At 35.6% G+C, this 25,002-nt stretch overlaps 1 protein-coding gene and 1 long non-coding RNA gene across 3 annotated transcripts in view; both read left to right on the top strand.

Annotated features, from left to right (window-relative positions):
* LOC149420347 (uncharacterized) overlaps window positions 1-25,002 on the top strand; it is a 486,416-nt gene that overhangs the window by 274,832 nt on the left and 186,582 nt on the right. The gene's annotated exons all lie outside the window — the stretch shown is intronic.
* LOC149420348 (uncharacterized) overlaps window positions 19,691-25,002 on the top strand; it is a 110,123-nt gene continuing 104,811 nt past the window's right edge. The window contains exon 1 of the long non-coding RNA XR_016302723.1: window positions 19,691-19,745. This is a non-coding gene — a long non-coding RNA (uncharacterized LOC149420348). The remainder of the gene's footprint in view (window positions 19,746-25,002) is intronic.

The following is a 25,002-nucleotide window of genomic DNA, read 5'->3' as shown; positions in this document are numbered from 1 at the left end:
GCTATAAAAGAGCGCATAATATTATCCACCCTCTTTGGGCGCCTTCTCTTTCGGTTGTTTCGGTTGTATCGGTTGACGGCCGCAAAGCGAATCCTCTCCGTGTTTCCACATCACCATCACGAATAAAGTTAGCGCTAAGTAAGTTGCGTTGTAATGTAACTTTATTGTTATCCGACGGTTTAAGACCCCTTTGCCGGCCGTAAAAGCCTCCTTTACGGATAATCGACGCTTTACAAGCTATAATATTATTACCTAATATTATATTATATTATTCGCGAAGCTAGCAGTTCACAATGGAGTGCTGACACCAACACTAATGTATGGCAGTGGGAATGGAGCTGGCAGATGAAGTTTGCAAGTTTATTGAATGCTAAATAAAAAAGATCTCTGAGAAAACCGTATAACACGACCGTGTAAAAAATGTGTTCATGAAAATCGCAATATTTTTGCATTACATTAAACGAAAATTCTTTGTATCGTCATGATATTATATCAATGCCAATCGATAAAATATTCTTAAATTGACGTTTTATTAATAAGGCCTGTTAATTTATCGTGAAGGCAAAAATCTAAATCTCTCCGTGCAAGAAATTCATCTAAAATCTTTGACCTCTAATCTTGCCCCCTACATACACGTCACTATGATCGCCTTGGTCACATATTGGGTTTTACTTGTAAACAGGCGTGTTTTGGTTGTTTATCCTTTCTTACACTCATAGTTTTTTTGTTTCTGTTGCGGTTCTCGTGTGGAATTTAAAACGCGTTTGGTTTTGCATTTCCCATAATGGGCTATGGGCGGCTGACGGGTGGCGGCAGGACGATCCACAGTAGTGACCACGCGCTGATCACCAACGGCGGACGCACTCAGGAAAAAAACTATAAAGCATCGAAACGACTCATTGTTCGGAAATTCGTTTATTGTTTGCCCTTGCAGTGTTTCGGTCAGCCGCCTGTTAATGGGTCTGACTTGCACATTCTACATACCTAATACGCTATCGATCCATCCAAATGAGTACACAAGTAACAAGCAACAACATTCTAAATATCATTTTTTAAATTCACTACCCATACTACTTACACTACGAACAGAATTCCAGAATGATGGCTTTAATATTCCTTGAGCATTGAGAGTCACTAATAATAATATTCATCTATTTATTGTAGCGCCATTTTTGTCAAAAAAAACATTTACTGTGCAAGTGTACAGAAAAGTAAAAATGGCAGTAAAGCTTATAGCTTATTCTGACAGCTAACTCATTTCACAAGACGTAGTTTTAAATTTATCTATTTAAGTTAGTCTTTATATATTCGTATTTTACAGTGTTAGGAATTTTAATATCATTGACCAATAAAATAACTTCTATTATTTTATAAGCAATAATTATTAGCCTGAAACACTCATCCACATTGAAAAATCTCCTGATAAAAGATACATGACGCCAACGGGACTTGAACCCGTGTCCTTTCGATTTCCGGTCGACAGCTCTGACCACTGAGCTATGGCGGCTTATCTCTTATCCGCTTTATTAGTTTACCAAAAATTATTATTTTATTAGTTTACCAAAAAATAAAATAACTTCTCTCTTCGGCGACTGCGACGAAATAGTTGCCGCAACTAAAGTCTCTCGTGTACGCACTCAATTTGAAGACGGCGACTGAGACGAGAAACAGAGGTATATAATTCATGTAAATTATTGTCCGCACCTTTCTTGTTAAATGTCTCTAAAATGCTATTTTGTATTTTTATGTTGTTAGATACATGTCGTGGGTAGTAAATGGGTTCCGAGTTGAGTTTTCCACTTAGGTAGCAGTTTTTTTCAAATAATAATATTTGTGCCGAACCAAACCGACTTACACAAATTATTGATTCTTAAGAGCGTTATTTTATAGCAGTTCAAATATTTAACCTTTAATTTTTCAAAATGCTTTTAAAATAATGTCTACAAAAAAAATCGTTTGACCTTTTACCCCGCGAAGATAAAATTGATAATATCCATCCTTTCTCTCAATTTGGGGACACAAAAGGCTCTCAAGTGGCTTTTACAAATCGCCCTCTCGGTGATCAAGTGGCCACTGGCTCCCGCTGTATCTCTCCCTCCCTCCTCCCGTTCAATGGATTCCTCACGGAGTGGAACAAGTCAAGTGGCCGGCCCCGCAAATCCGACATCTTGTCTCCCCACCCTCAACCCACTCCCGGTTTTGTCTTCATTTCTTTATTGGCACGACCTTTCGCGCTAATCCGGTAAAAGGATTTCAGCTTTCTCTCTAACAGCTTCTAAACTAACCGTAAGGAGGCGGGCCGTTTTACTGTACATTCAATTTGCCCGATAACATTTTAAAGCGATCTCGCGAGGGATTGGTTCGAGGCGCGTGCAATGCGACAAAGGGGGACAGATGAATAGAGATGTTAATGGGATGATTGTGAAAAAACCTTTTCATATTTCTAATAGACTTGCAATACATTTTACGTCTTCCTTTATAATCACTTTTTTATTTTATTTATTTATTTAATACAAAAAATGTAGTTACAAAATACATTTTTGAAGTGAAACTTCTTTAGGCGCGTAATTCGGGGACGGAGTAAAACCGAGTCAGGATCGACACGAAAATGCGGGTACCCCCACCACCGCTCACCGTTCACTGTCCCTCTCTCACCATATGCGCTTGTTGAGGTGGGGGAGCCGCTCACGAACGTTCTCTCCCGACACGGGACAACAATCGATGCAGTTTTTGCACGATTCATTAAGGATTTAAGTGCTCATGTATATATCTCGCACTTTAGTTACCATAACCCAATTATCACGACATTAGGAAATGATATTCATGAAATTGACAATGAAAATGGCACATGATTGGTAAATTGTCATTGTAATTTCTTTGTAATTTTTAATTGTAATATTGTTATTTATGTAATATTGTATACTTGTGAATAAATTGAAAATTTTTGGAACTATACATTAATCGAACGTCATTCATCTATAAGAAAATATTAGAAAAAGCAAATCCATGCTTCGTCGTTGAATTATTTAACCTCTAATTTTCAAACTAACCTAAGAGAGAAAATAGAGATGATGAAATGAAAATAGAGAGAGAGGAATACTAGAAGTTTCACTTCTGTCTTGCGTAGGCTTGACACACCCACTTTTTTTATTATTTCGCCTGCCATGCTAGAGATGTCCATGTGTTGTGGAGGGCAAAGTTTACAGACTGATTTATAATATAATATGATTGATTATAATATATTATCAAGTTAGTCGTAGGAAATAATAAATTATATGTGAATACAAGCACTGGCCACTGATGAAACCAGCCAATTTATTGTGATTTTTTTGCAAATTTACGAAAATATTTTTTGATTTTTTTGTCTTCCAATCTCTTAACTTTCTTCTAATATGTCGTCTCTTTGTCGGGAACAATCTCACGCCGCGCGCCCGTCCAACTTTTCCATTGTGTGATTTCCCCCCTTTGGCGGGGCTTTTTTCTCGCCTCGGGTACAAAATATTTCTCGATGTGCCGAGCAGAAGTTTGCAGCCCCCCGGCCCTACCGGCCCTACCCCAGACTTCGGCCCGAGAGATAAAATTGGATTTAGCTGGCCCCACTTTCGCATTACTTACTCTCTCCTTCAACTTTGATTACCATACGAAAGGGGAGGACGCGCAACGCCAGCCGCCGTTTCTTTATTCTCTCCTTTTATATTATAATTCACGTGCCATTTTTCCTCATTTTTTTGATTTTTTGGTTTTTGGCAACCTTTGATACGAATTTTAAAAATATCCGGTGTTTATTCAATTCATTGACGAATTAATCCCATCTGACGTTCATTGAATCAAGGTTAACTTTAATACCTTCGTAATTAAAACACCGTCTCTGCTTTCCACTAGAATTGGTAATCTGAAAAGGGTTGTGATAATTACACTTCATAGTTATAAAAGAGGGAGGCCTGACAACATAATCATAGCTTAACATAAAACCTTGTACTGCAGTACCACCCCCAGCATAAAATTTGCTTTTCCTTTCCTAAACACGCTCCTGTATCTAAAGTAATAACACAGATCACTGTACAAATTTATTGTATATTTGTACTGCGCCCTTGAGGTGACTTTGCATAAAAACGGCGCTATACAAATCATCCAAATATTATTATTATTATAGATATACGCCGCGAAAAGTAACAGGCGGGTCATCAAGACACAGATTTCCCGTTTATCCGCGTCGAGTAATGCGTACCAAGAAAGATCTCGACAAAGAAGATACGTGTCTACTATTTACATGTACTTTCTGAAGCCTTAATATCCTAACAAATAGCTGGTCCAATTGGTTTCCAACTCGGGGCGCGCGTGCTTCCATTTGTGCTGATCATAAATCTTCCGTATGAAAATTGGCAAGAGCCCGGACAACTCCCTCGCTGTGTTTCTTATTCCTCACCATGTTTTTCTTGTTTGGCTTATAAAGTTTTTCATATTATGTGGATTTATTCACATTGTGGGATAGCACGTGTTTTGCAGAAATTTATGCAATACTTTGAAAATAATTTATTTTGCATTTAAACTAAATTTACGTAAACACATATTCCATTCCGTTGCGTTTCTGAACGTAGCTACTGCTTGCTGACTTCGTGTGATTATAACTTCGAGCGAGAATTACCGCCAGGAGAAGTCGCACATCGCTTCTCAACAATAATACCAAGAAGTAGCGCTTCCTCCAAAAATCAGCGCATTCCTCCGCTACGCCCCTGGCGCGACTTCCGACGTGAAAGCATTTCCGCTAGTTTCCCGTTTGGGGAGGATCTTGACTAGAAACAGGGGAGCGAGGCTTTTACCTAATATTGATAATACATACATAGCCTTGGTAATGTTTTTCTAATTCAATGAGGTATATGGGTCTTGTTTCAGATCATCGAGAAGCGTTCCACTTCAGATAACATACGACACTGCCACTGTTCAATGTTCAATTCAATAGTAAATATTCCTTGTAGATACTCCGAATAAACATATTTATTTCAATTGCAGTTATTTGTTTTTGGGGTATTGTTCCGTGTTGTACATGCTTCTTTAGCTAACGTTTTGGACAGTATTACAGTCTTTCAGAGAGAAATTCACATCTGCCCTGATGAATGACACTGTAATGCTGTTAGAAACGTTGGGTAAAGAAAGAGATTTCGAGAAAGCGCAACACGGCATACCCCCAAAACAAATCACTGTAATACTTTTGGCCGTGGAAATCTCAAATCACATTGCGTTCAAGTTTACTTATGTGAAACAGTTAGCAGGTGGTGAAAAGGGAATTTAACAAATTATAAAAGCTCGCTGCGTGGTTTATGAAAATCACCTTTCAGGAGCAAGTGATCTATTCGGCGCTAAACACGAAGCACCTGGCAGCGATGTGGAGCGCCCTCTTTGGGGTGGGCGCCAGGCCCTATGCCCTAGGCCCTAGTTACCTCCGTCTATTTATTCCGTACACTAAACGTAACGTCCTTTGTCTACACGTAACACCATCAGATATATTTTATATTTCGCCCCGAGCTCCGAGCCGTGGGCCCGACGTGAATTATTAAGTTTCCTTTTATTTTGCAAATTTATTGCGTGTTGAACAAGCCATAAATCTTTAAGTTTTTGGCTTTCGAAGTACTCTTGTTGTGTATACGAATATACGCCTCTTTGCACAGCACTGCCGGGAAGTCCCACCATGTAAAACATTTTACAAAATACCGCATTCTTAATGTCTCCCAAGAAATATTCTAGTTTGCTGCGAGTTTCAATGATGTCGTTACTCACTTGAATATTTCATGTTTAAATGTAAAATATAGCGGAACGGGATCGTTGGGGCGCGGGCGCATGCGCAGCTATGATTTATATACTTTATAAAGAAAACGTAAAAAAACATCGTTAAAAATGATGTAGTTAAAGAGCTGGAAAGAATGATTTATTAATGAGACCGCTATTTAATGAATCGAGTTGAGTTCTTGGAATGCCGGATGGCTTGTTCTCATCGTCGATCTAATAAATTATTCAAAGCTCCCATCCCCAAAACGAATTGTTTTCCTTTCCTCCGTGTGATTTATGCGAACGCTTTGACAATGTATAAAAGTTTATAAAAATGCGTGCTCATCCGAGGGCAATTCATTCCTCCTTGTATGATATTCATACGGGCGTATTACCCGTAAATTTTCAAACTTTTTCCCTTGTTTGGCATTCAATTTTCTCTCTTTTCCCTTCCCTCTCCTCGAGGCCCAGGTGTCCCCCGGAGGTGCGGCCCATGATGATGTTATTCCGTCGTGTTTTCTTGTTTCCTCGCTGTCTCTGGTGCCTACTTCCCCGACCATAAATTTCCTTACAAAACGTCGCTTTAGCCTATCTGTTTCTCTTTTATTTTTCCCTTCGTTTGCTCGCCTTTATCATTCTGCTCCATCGAGAAATTCTGTCTTTATTTATTCATGATTTTTCCTCGCTTCTGATATCGTAGGAGTTTTACATTTTGGTTCGTTCAGATCGCTCGGTCAGATATTCTTACCTTACCATTTGAACCATATTAAGTATTATATTCTTCTCTTTGAAGTGGAAAATAAAAATCTTCTTGTAATTATTCAGAATGGTTTGCTGGGAAGGATTTTAATTTAACCACCCTAATACCTACAATCATTTATAAAAACCCTAGTTCTACTAGATTGATCCATTCAATTGATCGATTGATTGATACTTTTTGAAGTGAAACTTCTTTAGGCGCGTAATTCGGGGACGGAGTAAAACCGAGTCAGGATCGACACGAAAATGCGGGTACCCCCACCACCGCTCACCGTTCACTGTCCCTCTCTCACCATATGCGCTTGTTGAGGTGGGGGAGCCGCTCACGAACGTTCTCTCCCGACACGGGACAACAATCGATGCAGTTTTTGCACGATTCATTAAGGATTTAAGTGCTCATGTATATATCTCGCACTTTAGTTACCATAACCCAATTATCACGACATTAGGAAATGATATTCATGAAATTGACAATGAAAATGGCACATGATTGGTAAATTGTCATTGTAATTTCTTTGTAATTTTTAATTGTAATATTGTTATTTATGTAATATTGTATACTTGTGAATAAATTGAAAATTTTTGGAACTATACATTAATCGAACGTCATTCATCTATAAGAAAATATTAGAAAAAGCAAATCCATGCTTCGTCGTTGAATTATTTAACCTCTAATTTTCAAACTAACCTAAGAGAGAAAATAGAGATGATGAAATGAAAATAGAGAGAGAGGAATACTAGAAGTTTCACTTCTGTCTTGCGTAGGCTTGACACACCCACTTTTTTTTCCTGTTGCATTGAATTGACTTACTCCAAGCAAGCCCAATGTAAAAACATACGTTTCTTTATTCAGTTCAAATTTTAACCTTTGTTTTCAAGAACGACATGTTTTTTTAACCACTTCGACGACAAATGTTTTCCTACCGAATTTATGAGCCAACTGGCCACGACCGTGTAACCCGATACACTCACTTATAATACTGCCTTGTTTTTGTTTTCCCAGCTTGTCGACTTGTTTTCCCTGGTGCTGCTAATATATCAGATTACCTAATGAATGGCGTTCGACCGTTTATGCAAATGTTTGCGTAAGCCTCGCTGACGGCTCCACAGTCGACAGTCGACAGTCTACAGGCGGACCTGTATTAGCTCGTAACACTTGGAGTTCTCTGATCACTGCTCCGAGTCCGAGCTCACTACTCCGTGGTACATTCCGGACCCCTTTTATGACCTTGTCAACGTCGAAAGGAATGTCTACTAATTTTATCAATTATTATTCAGTATTATTTCTACCCGAAGCACGAACTCGAACATGTTTGGTGGTAGTTTGGTACGGCCCATTAATGTGAGCCTTACCGAGCGTATAATTTATTCGTTCGTTAACTTTAGTTATGTTGTGTTGTTCTTCTTCTTCGCGCCGCCAATAGGAACATGTGTCGCGTTAAATTTAACAATGTTCACTTGAATTTGGCCACCAGCGTAATGCGGTGCATATTTCAGCCGATAACTTCTAAATTAGTGGGCGTAATAAATTTTAATGAGGCGACTCCCTAAATGCTTCTGTTTTGCATAACATGTTTATTCAACGCATTGTAATAATTATACTGTGGGAAACATGACGAACATAATAATAATATTTACACTTTGATCAATCGGTGGGTAATCACTTTAACAATTTTCAGTTCACTTGTCTGGCGTAATTCCACGATAGCAAAAAAATAATTAGCATAATCCCGTATTCATCACAAATTTCGATAACTATTGAAACTAGGATTAAGGGCTTTTCATTTCCATAAGTTATTTAGTTGTTTATTTTGTGTAACATATTGTGATACTGGTTGGACTTTCAATCGAGGTTTATGTGGATTGAATGTGAAATGACAGTTATTGTGTGCTTTATCATATTGATACCTGAGCTCAGTACACCTTTAATATCTCAAATTAACCAACCAGATTGTATGGCGAAACCCCTCAATTGTTTGGCCGAGTGGGACTTTATCAGCCTCATATTCCGTCTTCACATTTCGCTGTGTGGCAAAGTGCACTCGGGGGAGAACAAAGGCGGACCGCCCCCGCCCACTCCGCCCTCAGTGCCGTCCAACGCGCATTGCCTGGCCGCCCAGTAATCACATTAGCTCTGCACCGGACGCGTGATACGTCTCTCTTCAGCCAACTAGTGGGACTAACTCTGTCGGAAGTCCGGCCAGGATACACAATTCGCTGGTTTGTTCACCAGATATGACCTACGGTTGTGTGTAGACTGTAGACTGTAGACCGTCGACAGGTGACAACAGGACACTGTCTCTACCACACTTGTGATACGTATAAACTATACCCAGCAGGTATTTAACTGACGTATTTTGGTCAGTTTACTGTAAGCTTTCCGGATTTCAAGAGTAAGGGTATTAGGTAAGAGTATTTACTCGGTAAGGCTAAGGCTCCTCCTGTAGCTTGACTTGTTTTGTGATTTGTAATCTCCAACCCCAGGGGATTGAATATATGAAAGTTAGAATTTTAATAAGACTCCTAAATGGTTAGATTGTAGTATTATTCTTCGTATATCTTTACTAAAAAAAATAGTTTTCCGGGATTCGCTTCTTTTCAACTTATATTATCAAGCTACGATAATACATTTTTTTTAAATTATTTTAATATACATCATATGGGTTACATTAATACATACATATTTTGCAAATATAATATTAAGGTTCATAATTGGTCATGTATACCTTATCAGAAAAGAGGAGCTCTTGTGCCTGATAAGGGAATTAATAATTAATTGTTGTTATTGTTGATATGACAGCTCTGTAACTACTTTTATAGTACTTTAAGTACTTATTTTGTACTCTTTTTATTTTATTTTTATTTTTTTTTATTTGGTACAATATTTTTTTACATTTCAAAGTTTTCCAGTAATGTTGGCCTCACTGGGTGGCTTGCCCGTGCTGAGGCCTTCATTTTATAATATGAAAATATGATCTAAATACAATCTAAAATATAAGATAAAATAATACATTAAATATATAATCTTGTGTGTTTGTGAGTGATGTGTGTTTATATTGGTTTTGTGTGTTACGTGTAGGTTTTATTTTTATTTTATGCTATACATTTTGGTAATATTGTCTTTTTTGTTCTTTAATCCATTTTGTAATTTTGTGTGTGAATTTATTTTTAATATTATATATAATTATTGAACTCCTTTGTACAAAAGAATCTATGATAACTTCTGTTGTTCCTGCTTATATCGTTCATACTCAGTTTATTGTGGTATGTACTATTCACTTATTATTGCACTCTTGAACAACTTTCCTATAACAGTGTATACATGTATAAGCTTTCAAGGCGTGAATAAATAAATATCTAACTAACTGAGACAACTTAATACTATAAAGTAGAGTATTGTTCATGTAGTAAATTAACCAGTAAAATAACTGAATTTTCCTAAAACTTTCTAAGGAATGATTAACAAAAATTCTACTGTTGGTATCTATTTATTTATACGCCAAAAAAGGCTTTTACATAAAAGTGATGCATGAAATCAAAAGTATACAGTGTACACTGGAGGATGTCTATCTGTTTTATGTAATAAATAATAATAATTAATGCAGATATAATTATAAAGTAGGAAACAAAATAAGTACATTGAATATACAAAAAAAAATATAACTGACGCGATATAAATGTTTTTTTTTTAATTAATATATTTGTGCATAATATAATAATGCAGATTTTACAATGGGTTATTTAGTATATTATGATTTATACTACTCTTCCATTAGAACCATTTGTTGTGGATTGAAGAGCAGTGAACATTTGGAAAAAATAACAGTTTAAAAATATATTAAGGCACATGCATAGTTTTGTGAAATAGTATAAATTTCTGTTCGAATTAAGGATTTAAAAAAATATGTATGTAGCCTTAGTTACATTGTAATCAAGGTTATGAAATTAAAAGACAAAAATATTTATGAGTTTAGAAATTAATGTAACAATTGAAATGATAATTAAATAAATATTGTCGGCTATGAAATATTACAAAGACCCGTATACATTTAATTTAATTAATAACTCTAGGGTGTTTGTCGGTTGATTACAAGCAGTCAGCAATCAGCCAACAAGTACCGACGTAGCTACTTCGCCAGCAACACCTCACACCTTTATCGCGAAATATATACAACATAAAATATTGTTAATTTGAAATAATGATGTTGTGAAATGATATATTATTACCAGCGAAAGATCCAACGATAAGCGTAGTAGTAAAATTATACTTCATAAACCAGTTTATTCACATTCATTTGCATTATACTCGTACTGCCCGGGCATGTTGAACATAACACGGGCATACGAGTACATGGCAGGTGAAAGTTATTATTTTATTACGCGGTTTTATCAAATTGAAATCAAAACATAAAATTTTTACTCGAGAAATTAACAGCACTGAATTCAAATTTGAATAATAATCTTTTTCATGGTTCCGTTTTCTGGGAACACTGAAATGTTCCTTTTTCCTGCTCATATAAATGATAATTATAATGACGTGGTCTGAATTTAGAGGTTGGGAGTTCGAAATATTAAAATATAATAATTAAGCATGGCATATTGAACCTCGTACTAAAATAGACAAGTATCAATACCTATAGCCCCAGTGAGAGACCACGATTTAATATTAAAAAAACTTTATAGTTGTAGCTATTTATTATGTTTAGGGGCATATTTGAATAGCCTCGCACTACCCAACCCTTCGCTTCCTTTCCTCTCCCTCTTGCCCTCCCCTGCGTTTAGTCTCCACAACAATCATTTCCTAAATGGATATTCCTCTGAGGACTCCGTGCAGTTGAAACTCTTGTGCGGTATCACATTATTTTTTTATTAAACTCAACCATCATTTTGATTCAGCTCGGTCAATTTTCATGTCACCGTAACGATGCGTTTTATGACGCCAATTACTGGGATTGATGCGGTCCTCGAAATTTCAATGAGCCGGCTCGGTCTTGAATCAAACCAATCGCCGGCAGCGACGACTTCTGTGTGCGGACCATTAACTGCAATTAGGCTCCTGTGACCAGCGGCTGTTCCTCACTGCCTCAGCGGCTCCCTAGCTCACTGGCTCACTGGCTCACTGGATCACTCGTCTTATTGGAAGATCTCACCGGGCGCAGTTCACCCGTTTTGGAGGTGGTTTGTTTGTCAATTTACAGGGCGCGTCGACATTTACCCGTGCTACGAGTTGGGTGTTTGGTTGTTGGTCCCGGCTGGCTACTTCTCACGGCCCTTCTGGCCTTTTACATAAATGTCATATATTAAAATGAAAATAACTGTAGAAAATTCTTACACGTAAATTCAGATAGCGACAACTTTTAAAACTAACGAAACTCTAAACTCACCCTTTCAGAAAGTCATATCTAAATAGAGTTGAAGTCCTTATTCCAGGACTACCTTTGATGCATAGCGGTAATATATAGAGTGTTTGTATTATAGTTAAAATTTCGCTCATAAGTGTTTTTAATTTGGTCTATTTCACAATCTGAAGGTTTTTATAGGTGTAAATATCATATAATATTTATGTATCTAGTTTCTGCCTTTGGCTTGATGCAATTGCTTATACCTTATTGCTTATTAAAGTAGTTTTCTTGCTTGAGTCTATTACCGAGTATTTTCACTATTTTCCTACATTGTTAGGAATTGCTGATTATCGCTTAGCTTACCTACTTCAAATTCAATTGATTACACTAACTCCAACATCGTTATTGAAGTAAGTCTTATCTTGTTCAGTCTCGCACAATTATTTAAACGTCTTTGAAGTATTTGTATGCGACTACCCCCCATGATACTAATATTCTTAGTATTCGACTACCATGATACGGGCATGATTGCCAACTATTCAATTTCTGAAAATTTTGATCTATTAACTAATCCGGCGAAGGAGCATTTTAGGATAATTTTTCCACAGCTGTTGGAAGCTGAAATCCAGACCTTTAAGTTAATTTGATTTCGGTAACCAGATGATAGAAGGATGATATTTAGGAACGGAATGAAAAGAATGGTACAGCTGGGAGAATGCCACCTGAATATTGAAATAGCCTTAAACCTTGTGATGGATGTCCTTTTATGGATGCCCTCATATTCACTAAAACTCCACCACTTGCTTCTTTTGCTCGTAACGCAGCGTTGAACTTGTTACCTTGCTTGGAATTATACTAATTACCTATACTATCTCTTCTACCGGTAATAAAGGGATCGTAAGGGGGTGTTGGGGGGTTATAGTTAGACATTAAAGTAAGAATAAATCTTCGGTGCCGAACAAGTCTAGTCCCAGTGTAACTAACTCTCAATGAAAATGTAAAACAGACATACAAAATAAAATAAGGTACAATAAATAATTACAAGCAATAATAAGTCTCCCGAAATATTAATACAAATTGAAAATATCTCCCTAGTAATAGTAAATGCCGCCAACCGGAAATTATTTTTACTCGGGAGATATTTTCAATTTATATTGATATTTCAGGAGACTAATTATTGCTTACAATTATTCGTTATACTTTGTTCTATGCATAAAACGTTGTCTTATAAACATTAGTTTATCGTAAAAAAATAGTAAAACAATATTTAAATATATTAACAATTACTTCATAAATAAATCGTTATATTTGATTTTTACGATTTAACCTTCTGAAAATTTAAATAGGTTGAGAAAATGACTGGAAAGATATCTATTACTTATACATTAACTTGGCAATTTATATGATTTACCACAAATGACATTCATCCAGTCAATTTGTTCAAGTATTTATCGCGTACGCGCAAAAATCATCTTTCTTCCGCGCGGCATTCGCGTGTCGCGTGTCGCGGTTTCATTAAGACGACAAGAAACTTTGGGCGGCACTTCATTCTCCAAATTATCGTTATCGTATTGCTCTTCTGTTTTAGCGAACCCGCCCACCCCTCTAGCCCCTCTAGGCGGCCTTTTTATTTTCTCTACATATTTATATTGGGCGGGTCGTTACGTCTAGTATAGTTGGACAGCTCGCGTTCGAAGAATTACGCCCTCTATAAAAAAACACTTCGTCCCCGAATTTGACACGGCCTTGAAGGAATGTATAACCACAAAGTTTTTTATACAAGTTCCTCTGACATAAAAGCCGTTTATTTTTCCGGCGACATAATGTTAAGAGATTTTTTTTAAATTCTTCAATATCTTTTTTAAAGCTTGAGGCTTAAATTTGACAGACGGTTGATTGTGAACATTCTCTGCCAACAGTAGTATATTTGGACTTGCTTTGATTGAAACAAAGTTGTGTCTTGACAACTTGTCTACACTGGTTATTTTAATAATATAGATTGATTCGGTCAGTCGTATTCACAGTTAATTGTCAGCTGACTTATAAAATGTGAAAATCTACTATCTACTATAAAAAGACTTGCCGTGTGAACAAAGATCTTGTTCCCGATTTGATGAGAAAATTTTTCCTTGAAATTTGAAAAGTCTCGTCATTAAAACAATTCAATTTGTTTCTTTCGTCATAAAACCCTCAAACGCTGAGGGTTAGAACGTACAATCCCGCCCTTTCATCAATCTCCCTTTTAAAGTTCCTTTTGATTAAATTGAAACAACACGTTTCTGTAATCTGCCGGCCGCGGTGGGAAAATAATATGAAAGAAATGCGGGGAATTAGAATTCCCTGGTAAATCGGCGCCACGGCCGGTAGCGCCCGAGCCCGCCAGAGCCCGTCAGAGATCTCGATTAGCCGACTGCTCCGACCCTACTCAAAGGGCGCTTGTTTGTTTTCTCCGAATAATGTTAGATCCCTTTTCACACTTTCGTATGGACTCTTTAATGTTGTTTTATTTTACTCGCTTTGGCTATTTTGTTTTTTTTTAAATTCTTTATTTTTTGACGCTTTAATAGAAAAATCTTGGTAACATTTAGAAAAGTATCGCAGATTTTATTACCGTTTTATGTGCATGATAAAGAACTTGAGTAACAAATGTAATTAATTGAAAACACGTATTCAGAAATAATAAACACCAATAAACGCTGATTCTGAATAGGTAAGTTTTATTATAAATATTCACTTGTAGTCCCTCACTCAGCGCCCTTAGGGTGATTTATCACGAAAACGGCGTTATATAAATTGGCCAAATATTATTAATATTATTGTAGAATTACTAAATCTTCATTAAAAAATGATTGAAACCGTCGTAGATCTGCGGGTTCTGACAGCACTTAAACCGCTACCTCACGGGTTGGCCGGCCGCGAGAATGGAGAATGCGAACTATATACTCGCACACAGGTGACTACTGCGGTATACAGATTATTTCATAAGAATTCTTGAGGAAAATATTACTAAAAAATAAAAATAAATTTTCTTACCGACCCGAGTGAGATTGACCATACTGTTAACCAACAAAACCGAGGTACGTATGACGTCACGCGTACCTCGTCTGATTTCGATAGTTTTAGCGGGTTTTGAAAAAAGCAAACTTTAAATTATTTTAACTGTGAAATCGACATTTGTAAAAAAATATAAAAAACTGGTATTTAAATAAGAATGTAAAAATTCACGATAAAAAATAGTAAAATTCCTTATTATGAAGAACAGATTTTCTTTGATCATTGCCAACAGATGGATGTACTTTTATCTCTATTATGATTTATTTACCAAATGATGTTTATTTGAATCAAATAATAAAGTAGTCAAGTTGTTTGGCCGCCGTATTCCGCTTGTTGAGGATTAATACAATCGGAGTTGACGTGACTTTTCGACACGTTACTTGTTATCCGATCGAGCCTTTGTCTCGATCAGTCTCCGCGCACTCACCGGGTCGTAAAAAAACACTAAACAATAAAAGAGAAGAGGGCATTTCGTTTCTCCTTCGTCATAATACCAAGCACTGGCCCAAGTCCAAATGTTGACCCTTTCACTCGTACTCATAAATGAAGGTGTGAGTCATAAAACATCTAATATCATTATAAATGTTTCAAATTCCAAGCTCTCCTTGGATTGAGGAGTGTTTTTGATTGTTTGTAATAGTTGTCAGGAGTGGGAATAACAGAAAAGGTTAGAAGTAACAGTAAGAGTCTCAACCGTCCAGCCAGTGAGACTATGGCATATTGGCATCCCCAACTGGGGTATCTTGTGAGGCTGAAGGTAGTGGGGATGGTAAGGAGATAGGGAAAAGGAAGGTGGGGAAGTACCGTATAATTCAGATCTGGTTACCAAACACCACCAAAGCCGTTTCATTTCTGAATGGTGGTCCATTACTGAGAGTATCTTGCACTCTGAGAATGTGAATGAAGGAGTGTTTGTTTGCCTGCGAGAAAACGGCGTTATGGGTAGTTAATTAGTTAAATAAAAAATCAACCCGTAAAAAACAAAGTTTTTTACTATAATTCATCTGTTTTTATTAATAGACTGGCTGTATCCCCGCCATGCGTTACTGTGTCTAAGTATGTCTGTGCAGATAAATAAACAATAGCGCGTTTTGCTTCTACGTCCAACAAATGGCGCTGTCTTAAAAAAGCTTGTTTTTACATGGCACACGTGAGTTGTATAAACAGTGTGTTTAGTGCTATAATATAGAAGTTTGACTGAAGATTTAAGGTGGAAACACATTATTAAAACCCGACGCGACCCGATGAAACGCGATGCGTGTTGAGTCGAATCAAATGTATTGTTTTCTTATGACCAGAATCACACTATGAACATCCGACATGGCGTCGCGTCGGATGTTCATAGTGTGATTCTGGTCATAAGAAAACAATACATATGATTCGACTCAACACGCATCGCGTTTCATCGGGTCGCGTCGGGTTTTAATAATGTGTTTCCACCTTTAACCTTCCTCCCCAGGCACTGAAGTTAACCACGCTAAAAATCGAGCCAAATACCGATTGGGTAGGACCGACATTTATTTCGCAGTTAACATAACATGCTTTAATATCATCCAATTTATAAATTTGCATGTATGCCACCGATATAGATATGATATGCATTATCATCGGCAACTAGTCTATCTGCCGAGTTTCAGCTCGATCGGATAAGCAGATGTCGGGAAGTGGGTTAATTTCCACTTCCAAGATTCACAAGATTCATTATTTTCACGAAAACAAAATCGAAATTCAAATTGATACGTTTAAAAATACATAGTCTAAAATTGTTTAATTTATAGGATTTTCCTATTTATAGCATTTGGCCTATATCAAATACATAGATTTAAAAAAAAAACACTTAACGCACAGAAAAGTAAATCGAAGTTATAAAATATAAAATTGAAAAAAAAACATACAAAAGCGAAAAGTAAAAGCATATAAATTAATGGGCCTGTTTCCGTTGACTTTATGTGATGGGTATTATTTTGTGAAGGCAATTGTGATATTTGAGACATTATTTGGGGGTCATGTATTCTAATTTTTCCGTTTGATATTTTAAGCTAGTTTCAGAATTTTTATTTATTTTCATATTAAGTTTCAACAATTTTACACCACTTTTAAAACAACATATTTAGAGCATTTTGGTATGTCACTACGCACAAGACTAATGAATCCGCAGTGTGTGAATTTCCCACTTAATAAAAGAATAGTTTTAACCTCCCCAGAGCAGCCACCCGAAGCCTTCGAGTGAATATGTCGGCTCTTGTCGCCGCATTAATTCCGGTAGTTTCCCCGTCGAGAAAGGATTTCGCCAGCGTAAGCCTCCTTCGACTGAGACGTTTAGCCCGACTTGACGTCGGCTTGCCTGTGTCTGTGCCTGTTGGCCTCGCGATTGACAGCCTATGATGGATGGTGAATGCTCCATGCTGGTTACTCGGGATTCTGATGGAAGATCTCTCACTCGCGTGCCTATATTATGCTGTTACACGTTTGCCTTTCAATTCTATCAACTCGATATGACGCTAAATGCGAATGTCATTGAATTCACAAATAAGTATGAACTAAAAACTGTAAATAAATAATATACAAAGTGCAGATTTTCAATGTGTAAGTGCATTCCTACTTTGGGAGTCATTTTTCACGTTAAGATTGTCGAACAAAAAGTCATATTTAGATGTGCTGTGTGAGAGTCTTTACAGCGAAAGAAAGGAATAAACTTAGGTGTTAAAGAGACCCTACCCTCTCTTATCAGGAAGTAAACACAAATTCCGACAGGTCATGCCTTAGCAGGCCCGTGGACATAGGAATGTAAATTTTTTATATATTTGAAACAGTCCATGCCGCCGGATGCGTACCATAGCAACGTCATGGTACGTATACATTTGCGGACCTAAACGCAAACCGAGCCACGAATTACGGGAAAGAAACAAAGCAACTGCAAGCGGCGTTTCGCGCCCTTTGCGGTTGCTTCGTTCCTTTCCCATAAGTTGAGGTTCAGTTCGGCAGTTCGGCTCGCGTATGTATACGTAGCATTACAAACCCGTATTAACCCTTCCCTTACGGTGTTAAAAAAATCCGCATGCATCTGTGCTGTACACTCGCTAAATATTTGTGCATTGTAATTATTTCATCCAATACATAAATGTATTGCGGAGTAATTTCTGTGTTTAGTAAATTTACAGAGATATTTTAGTAATTAGAGACTATTTCTACTCAGTTGACAGTACCGCCAAGGAAAGACCGAAAGATACAGAGTAGGCCCCCTGTTGTAATGCTAAACGCGCAAAAAATTTGAAAATGTGCTTGGTGTTTCTCCCGGGTGTACCTTTATGCGTAAGGATTATTAGGTAGTTCTTTCCAGCACCCTTCATAGAAATACCGGTAGAACAAACACAAATTCCATCATTTGAAGATTTAATCAATCCGTCCGTTGGGGGAAAAGAATCTACAAAACCATAACGGAATGCCTTTTTTTCACATTTTTTTTTGTTTGTTTTGTTGAAGAACTATTGTATTTATTGATTTGTTAATTATACTTTATAAATACATGATTAGTGGGTGGGTTGGCCCAGTTTTCCTATTTGTAATTATTACGAATGTTTTCTGAAATGGATGGGTTGTTTCACAGAGTTTGAACAATTCATCGAATTTCAACGTTCATTTTCGAGTTCTGTGAAATTCGTATTCAAGTTCAGCACCACTATTCGTATTTAGGTGTGAGATGGTACAATATATTATTGTCCAAAAATAAAATTAGTGTAACCGAAACTGTGAATTATGAACAATTCAAAAAGTTAATTAAGTCCCTAAAATTGGATAATGATATATTGTACCCCTAATTTTTTTACACTCACTCAATCTGTAAAAAAATATTTTTTTTTTAATTGTCTTTAAAAAAATATTTTTCTAATTTGTGCACCTGAAATATTGTATCCTTAATTTTCTTACGCTTACTTAATCTGTAATAAGATATATTATTTTAATTGTCTTTAAAAAACTATATTTCTAATTTGTGTACCTGATATATTGTACCCTTAATTTCCTCACGCTTACTTAATCTGTAAAAAGATATATTATTATTTTAACTATCTTTAAAAACACACTTTTCTAATTTGTGTACCTATGTTAATATTATGTTTATGTTATATCATAAGTTTTTTATTATTGTTTAAAAAATCATTAGAATTAGAGGTAAATACTCCTCCCATAAACACGAGCTCCTGGAGGTCAACTTATGGAGTAGTAGAATAATAATGTTAAATAATTTACAAGTAATAAATAAAAAAAAAATTAAAAAAATTATCGATGTACTGTGGTGTAATCGTAATCACAATCACTATGATCAGCTCTTCGCTGGGAGATTCCGGTAGCAGTTCGCGTGCGGCCTCGAGGTGCCGAAAAGCAAAACCAATCGTCAGAAGCCAGAAAGACTTATTTATTATTATTAATGTTTGTTGAATACTGCTAACTTTGCAAAGTACGAGTGGATGGTAATTGTAGTTTCAATTTACTTATATACGTACACACACACTGTCTGAATATCCAAAATCAAATGTTTATTTAACTTGCACGTGTGCTAATATGAAATCTTAGAATATATAGCAATAAAGCTACAAACAGTACAGTATTTAAAATTACAATTTAAACTTTACGAATTACAACATTTTAAAATTAGCCTTCATATATTTCACCACATTTAAGAAAAAAATTACGACTTGTTCTCTTCTATATGTACCCATCGATAGTAATTTATTTTTTCACTGGTTAAAAATTGTTTTTTGTTTGTTACAGGTAAGCGATTTATTTTCAAATTACATCTCATCCCGATCAAAATAAAACCTCAAAAACGTGAGTAAAGATATTAATTTTACCCACTTTGTATTTTATATTTATTAATACTATTATTTAATGTATACACTTTTCTTGCTGTTAATTATTACTACGCGGGACCGCTGTTTCGCCTATAAAAATAATATAAATAGATCGTCTGTAAGTGGCTCACCACAGTATAATAATGCCTTCGGAAAGCGAAATAGCTGTCACACGTAATGATTTGAGAACTTGTAAATACACTTTTTTAATATGAAAATGAAATACTTTGTATGCACCACTTTAATTTATAATAATCTACATGTTTCAAAGCCAACGGCTTCGAATGTTTAAAAAAATAATAATATTGTAAACTTGGTAACAATAAATAATTATTTTACCTTCAAAATCGTAATGTTGATTTAAATTGTACCATCTCACCTTCTTGTTGATTCTATCTTTGCTACGGTACAAAAAACTTGTTTCAGAAACCCGAGAATAAAATACACGGTTTTTCCTCCGAAGCGAATCGGAGAAGTCAACGAACCGCCATCATATCCGATTGGCTAACTACATACTTGTAAATAAGGCCACATGCCGTTTGACAGCTGTCAGTTGGGACCACGTGCCGCGATCCCAGCCGAACCAGTCACACTACCGCCATCTTTCAACAGCGCCGCAAACTACTACACTCCACCCTCCCTTTACCCCGCAGAGCTTTACTCACTGCTGAATACGGAGCAATGAAAACAGACCCACTGACACGAAAGGGAATAAATATTTATACGCTCTTATTTGCGCACCTTTCTAAACACACTGGCTTTGTAACTATGTGTCTTTACTAAACAGGTGGTGTATGACTTTTCTGTCAGGATTTTATTATTATATTTTACGTCGTCGTGAGTTCTTTTGAAGAGATTTAAAAAATGTCTATTCTTTGTCACAAGTTTTACAAGGCTTTTCTTGAATAAAGCTTTACGAATACGATCTTGATCTTTATTCTAACTTCAAATATTTTTACGCAGACCCCATCAAATAACAATAGAGTAATGAAATTTAGTTTCAAGACGTTCCATCAAGAAGTATCTCGACGCTAATTAAATTATAAATTAATTATTATCTTCAACATTTTTGGAATAAAATATCAAGTAATTTATTATCCAAAAGCCAAAACGAGTACTAACCCCGAATAATAATAATTGTGGAATATTTGTTTTACGCAAACTTCGTAACTCTTGTTCAATAAAGAACTTGGTATTAAATTAATCCCTTCCTTAGGTAATTTGTTTCAAAGAAGTCCAGTGAACTGTGAACAACACTGTCTCAACAATAATTGCTCTCTGCCGAAAGTTTATCCCGAGTTTCCCCGTCTCCCGTTCTCGTCTCGGGAACGACGGAGGGATGGGATATACAAAATACAGAGGCTGTCAGATTATTGACTAAATAAAACATCAACCGTTATTATTTATGAATTTTATGATTATACCCCGAGTCTGATACAGATAGTCTCGAGTCTGGAGGGATTCTTTATTTTAAAGGGCGTTTTTCTCCGCACTTACTCTTCACAGGTGATGTCGTCCAGGTATATGAAAATGCGTTGTTTGGAAAAAATGGGCCTTTAAGATGATCGAACAATTTTTTTCAGGTTCAAAAGTAACTAGTTTTTTCCTCGTAGTTAGTTACATTCAATAATATAATTATTTAATTTATTACAAAACACTGTTTATTTATAAATAAGCTCTGCTGTGTAATTATCATTGCTGTGCATGACAGCTGTTTCGCCTTCCGAAGACATTATCAAAATGTCTTAATGCCTTTGGAAGGCAAAACAACTTTCAAACATAAAAATAATAAGATCTTATTCATAAATAAACGTTTTATTTTATTAATTAAATAATAACATTATTATTTAATTTATTACAAAAAACTGTTTATTTGTAAACAAGTTCTGCCGTGTAAATATCATTGTCGTGCTAGGCGAAACAGCTGTCAAATATAATAATAATAATAATAAGATCTTGTTTATAAATAAACTGTTTATTTTATTAATTAAATAATAATATTAATATTATATTATTATATAATAATATAATATTAATATTATTAATATTATATGTAGAAGAAAAATATATGTAGAAGAAAAATGTATGTAGAAAAAAAAATTATATGTAGAAAAAAAAATTAATTATATGTAGAAGAAAAACTTAATCAAAATGGAGTTCTACAATTTAAGCTTAGTAGTAAAAATAAATAAATAGTAGCTGTTAATAAGTACTTCCCGGCTTACCCAAGTTTCAATGCGTACTTTTTTATTTAATAATAATAATTGGATAACTTGTATAGCGCCGTTTTTGTGAAAAATCACCTAGTCTCAAGGGTGCTGTACAATTTATTGCGAATTCCTAGTCTCTGTCTAATTTTATTAATTACAAACAGATTCAGAAAAACATACCTGGCTGATCCATTGAAACAATATTGAAGAGAAAAGATTGAACAGTTACATGGATATTTCAGAGCTCCATTGCTGACGATGGGTTGCTAGTGAAGTTAATTAAGTATTGCACTGTATATTACCTCCATAAATAGTTAGTAATAACATAGATCACTGTAGAAATGTATTATAAATTTGTACAGCGCCCTTGAGGTGATTTTGCACAAAAACGGCGCTATACAAGTCATCCAATTATTATTATTAAGAAATTGTAATTGATTTGATTACACGGAAAAGTAAACCATTTTTCTTACTCCGGTCACATGTAACAATTTTAGTATGAAATTGTGTGAATGGAAATTAAAATCCCTTATTCTGACCATAATAGGTATATAATGTTAGTAAGCGGGCAACTTTGGACAGTGGTAATTCATCTAACTTCAACATACTCTTGAAAAGTGATTAGGTTGTATTGGGTTAGGTTTACTGGCCATTTTTTTAAATTCTGAGTTGCCATGGAACCATAATTTTAGCCATTACCTATATTGTGTTTTCGTGTTGATTGATTTTATTTTTTATTGAATCTAAACGAAACATGAAACATCAAGAAGTCTAAAATTAATTGCAAGAATTAAAATTATTTACAGGATAATATTATTAATTCTGAATTTGAAATATGAGATCGTCAAAAATAACGTAAAATAATTAGGTCCTAATGGACGAGTGGTTAAAGACATTGTCCCGGTGACGCAGAGATCCTGGGTTCGATTCCCATTTATCTGTATTTTTCTGTATCTTGTTCTGTTTCATGTTTCGTTTAGATATATTAGCATTATCTCTTTTTCAATGTCTTTATATTACTTTCCAAAGTTGTGTTTGAGTCGCCGTGGAACCATAATTTTAGCCATTGTACAGGGTGTCCGGGGGTAAAGTGCACAAACTTCGGGGGGTGATTCTACATGATGGTAGAGGTAAAAAATAAAGATTTCATTTTCCGAAATTCCGTTGTTTTTTTCCCATACTAAAATATTTTTTCTTAAGAGTTTTAAGTTAAAACGTTAAAATTTCCAAAAAGTTAATAACTTCTTTGTCTTGTACTATTAATCACCTCTTGAAGTTTGTGCACACTCCCAGAATCCCGGACACCTTGTATTACTTATATTGTGGTTTACAAACTAATTGAATTTTCTCTGGATAACACTGAAGGAGAACATTGCATGGTATTAAATAATTTTTGCCGATACCGCGAGCAGAAAACGATTAACGTATCCATAAAACAAGCTAATGACTAATAACTAATGACATTCGGCTGTAGACATCTTGATGTGTCTATTGTATGTAATATCCCTCCTCCCCAGCTAAAACTAACAGCAGCTCGCAGGTAAATACCGTAATGCGGGTTCACCTTCCGACTGAATTGTTGCTAAATTCCCCACCGGGGATAATGGATCCGTTACCGTGTAATGGCTGTTCGGGTTTGATGTTACGGATAATATTGTGATTGGGGTTTATTGAAACGCCGCGCCGTTCGATTCATTGACACCGTCTAGTATTAGCTTACTTGTTAATTAAGGCTTCCAGGGATTGGCAGCCGCCATCCAGCCGCCTTTGTCATCCGACCCGCCCTAATTTTGTGTTGATATTATGATAATTATTAATTACTTTAAAACAAACCGACGTGTAATCGAACTGACATAGAGGCAGTATTAAGAATCAGATTCGGGGGTGCCATATCCATTTCATAGTGCCAATATCTTGACCTGAATCTTTTCCGCACTTTGTGGACTTTTATTGTGGATTTATGGTCATGGTTGTTAACTGTTGGAGCTTCGTTGTAACATATCTTAACATCTATAGTTTATGAGAAGGAGGGATAGATTACAACGGATGAGCGTAACCGCTACATTTGTGGATTTGTATTTATTATATATATTTTTCACTCATATGTGAAATCATGTAAAAGTTTTACATGATTATCGACTATCAGACCAGGTAGTGATGTTTAATATGTAGAATAAATTAATCTACGTAAGTATTCAAATATATAGAGATAGTATAACGATATACTGGATGTTAAGGGACGTACTTGACTTACTTTAACCCTCGGTTCCTGACATTATTTGGAGTAAAAGCTATAAATGAAAATTTGGTCTCCTGTGATTTTTTTTTCTTTAAAACCAAACAAAAAATATCTTCCATGTCCTGTGTCAATCAGCTAAGTTACCGCCCAACCCCTCGCCATGACCCTAACTGTCCAATACCTACTGATTTTTTGTGTTTAAAGTAGAAATAAAAAAATAATAATGATAAAAAAATATTAGAAAAAGATCCATGATAAGTACGTAATCGTAAATATATTAAGGTAAAAAAGTAATCATTTAAATGAGGTAGATCTTGTACCATTTTATGATAAAAATAAATAAAACAAAACATTACTTTTTGAAAGATTAGAAAATAATGATTAATTCAATTAATCAAGAATAGAAGATTAATCAAGATTAAGGACGGGTTGTTTCGGAGAATTTGAACAATTCATCAAATTTCAACGTTCATTTTCGGGTTCTGTGAAAGACTTATTCAAGCTCTGTTATTATATCATTGTAGGCTAGTTGCTTGACAAAACTGAAATAAAAACAGAACTTGAAAAAATCTTTCACAGAACTTGAAAATGAACGTTGAAATTTGATGAATTGTTCAAATTCTCCGAAACAACCCGTCCTAAGTGTAGAAGGTTATGACGGTTTTCAATAAATAAATACGTCATGCATTACTTTGTTAGTTGCTTAAAACCATTTAATTTAAAAAAAAAACACTCATCTCCTTCAGCATTGAACTTATCACGTCGACTCTTTCCTTTCCCTGACA

This window comes from Hesperophylax consimilis, chromosome 10 (assembly GCF_061612785.1).
Source record: "Hesperophylax consimilis isolate HC1 chromosome 10, BYU_Hcon_1.0, whole genome shotgun sequence".
NCBI classification, from domain to species: domain Eukaryota; kingdom Metazoa; phylum Arthropoda; class Insecta; order Trichoptera; family Limnephilidae; genus Hesperophylax; species Hesperophylax consimilis.
The sequence above is the reverse complement of the archived record's forward strand: the minus strand, read 5'-3'. Positions and strand labels throughout refer to the sequence as shown.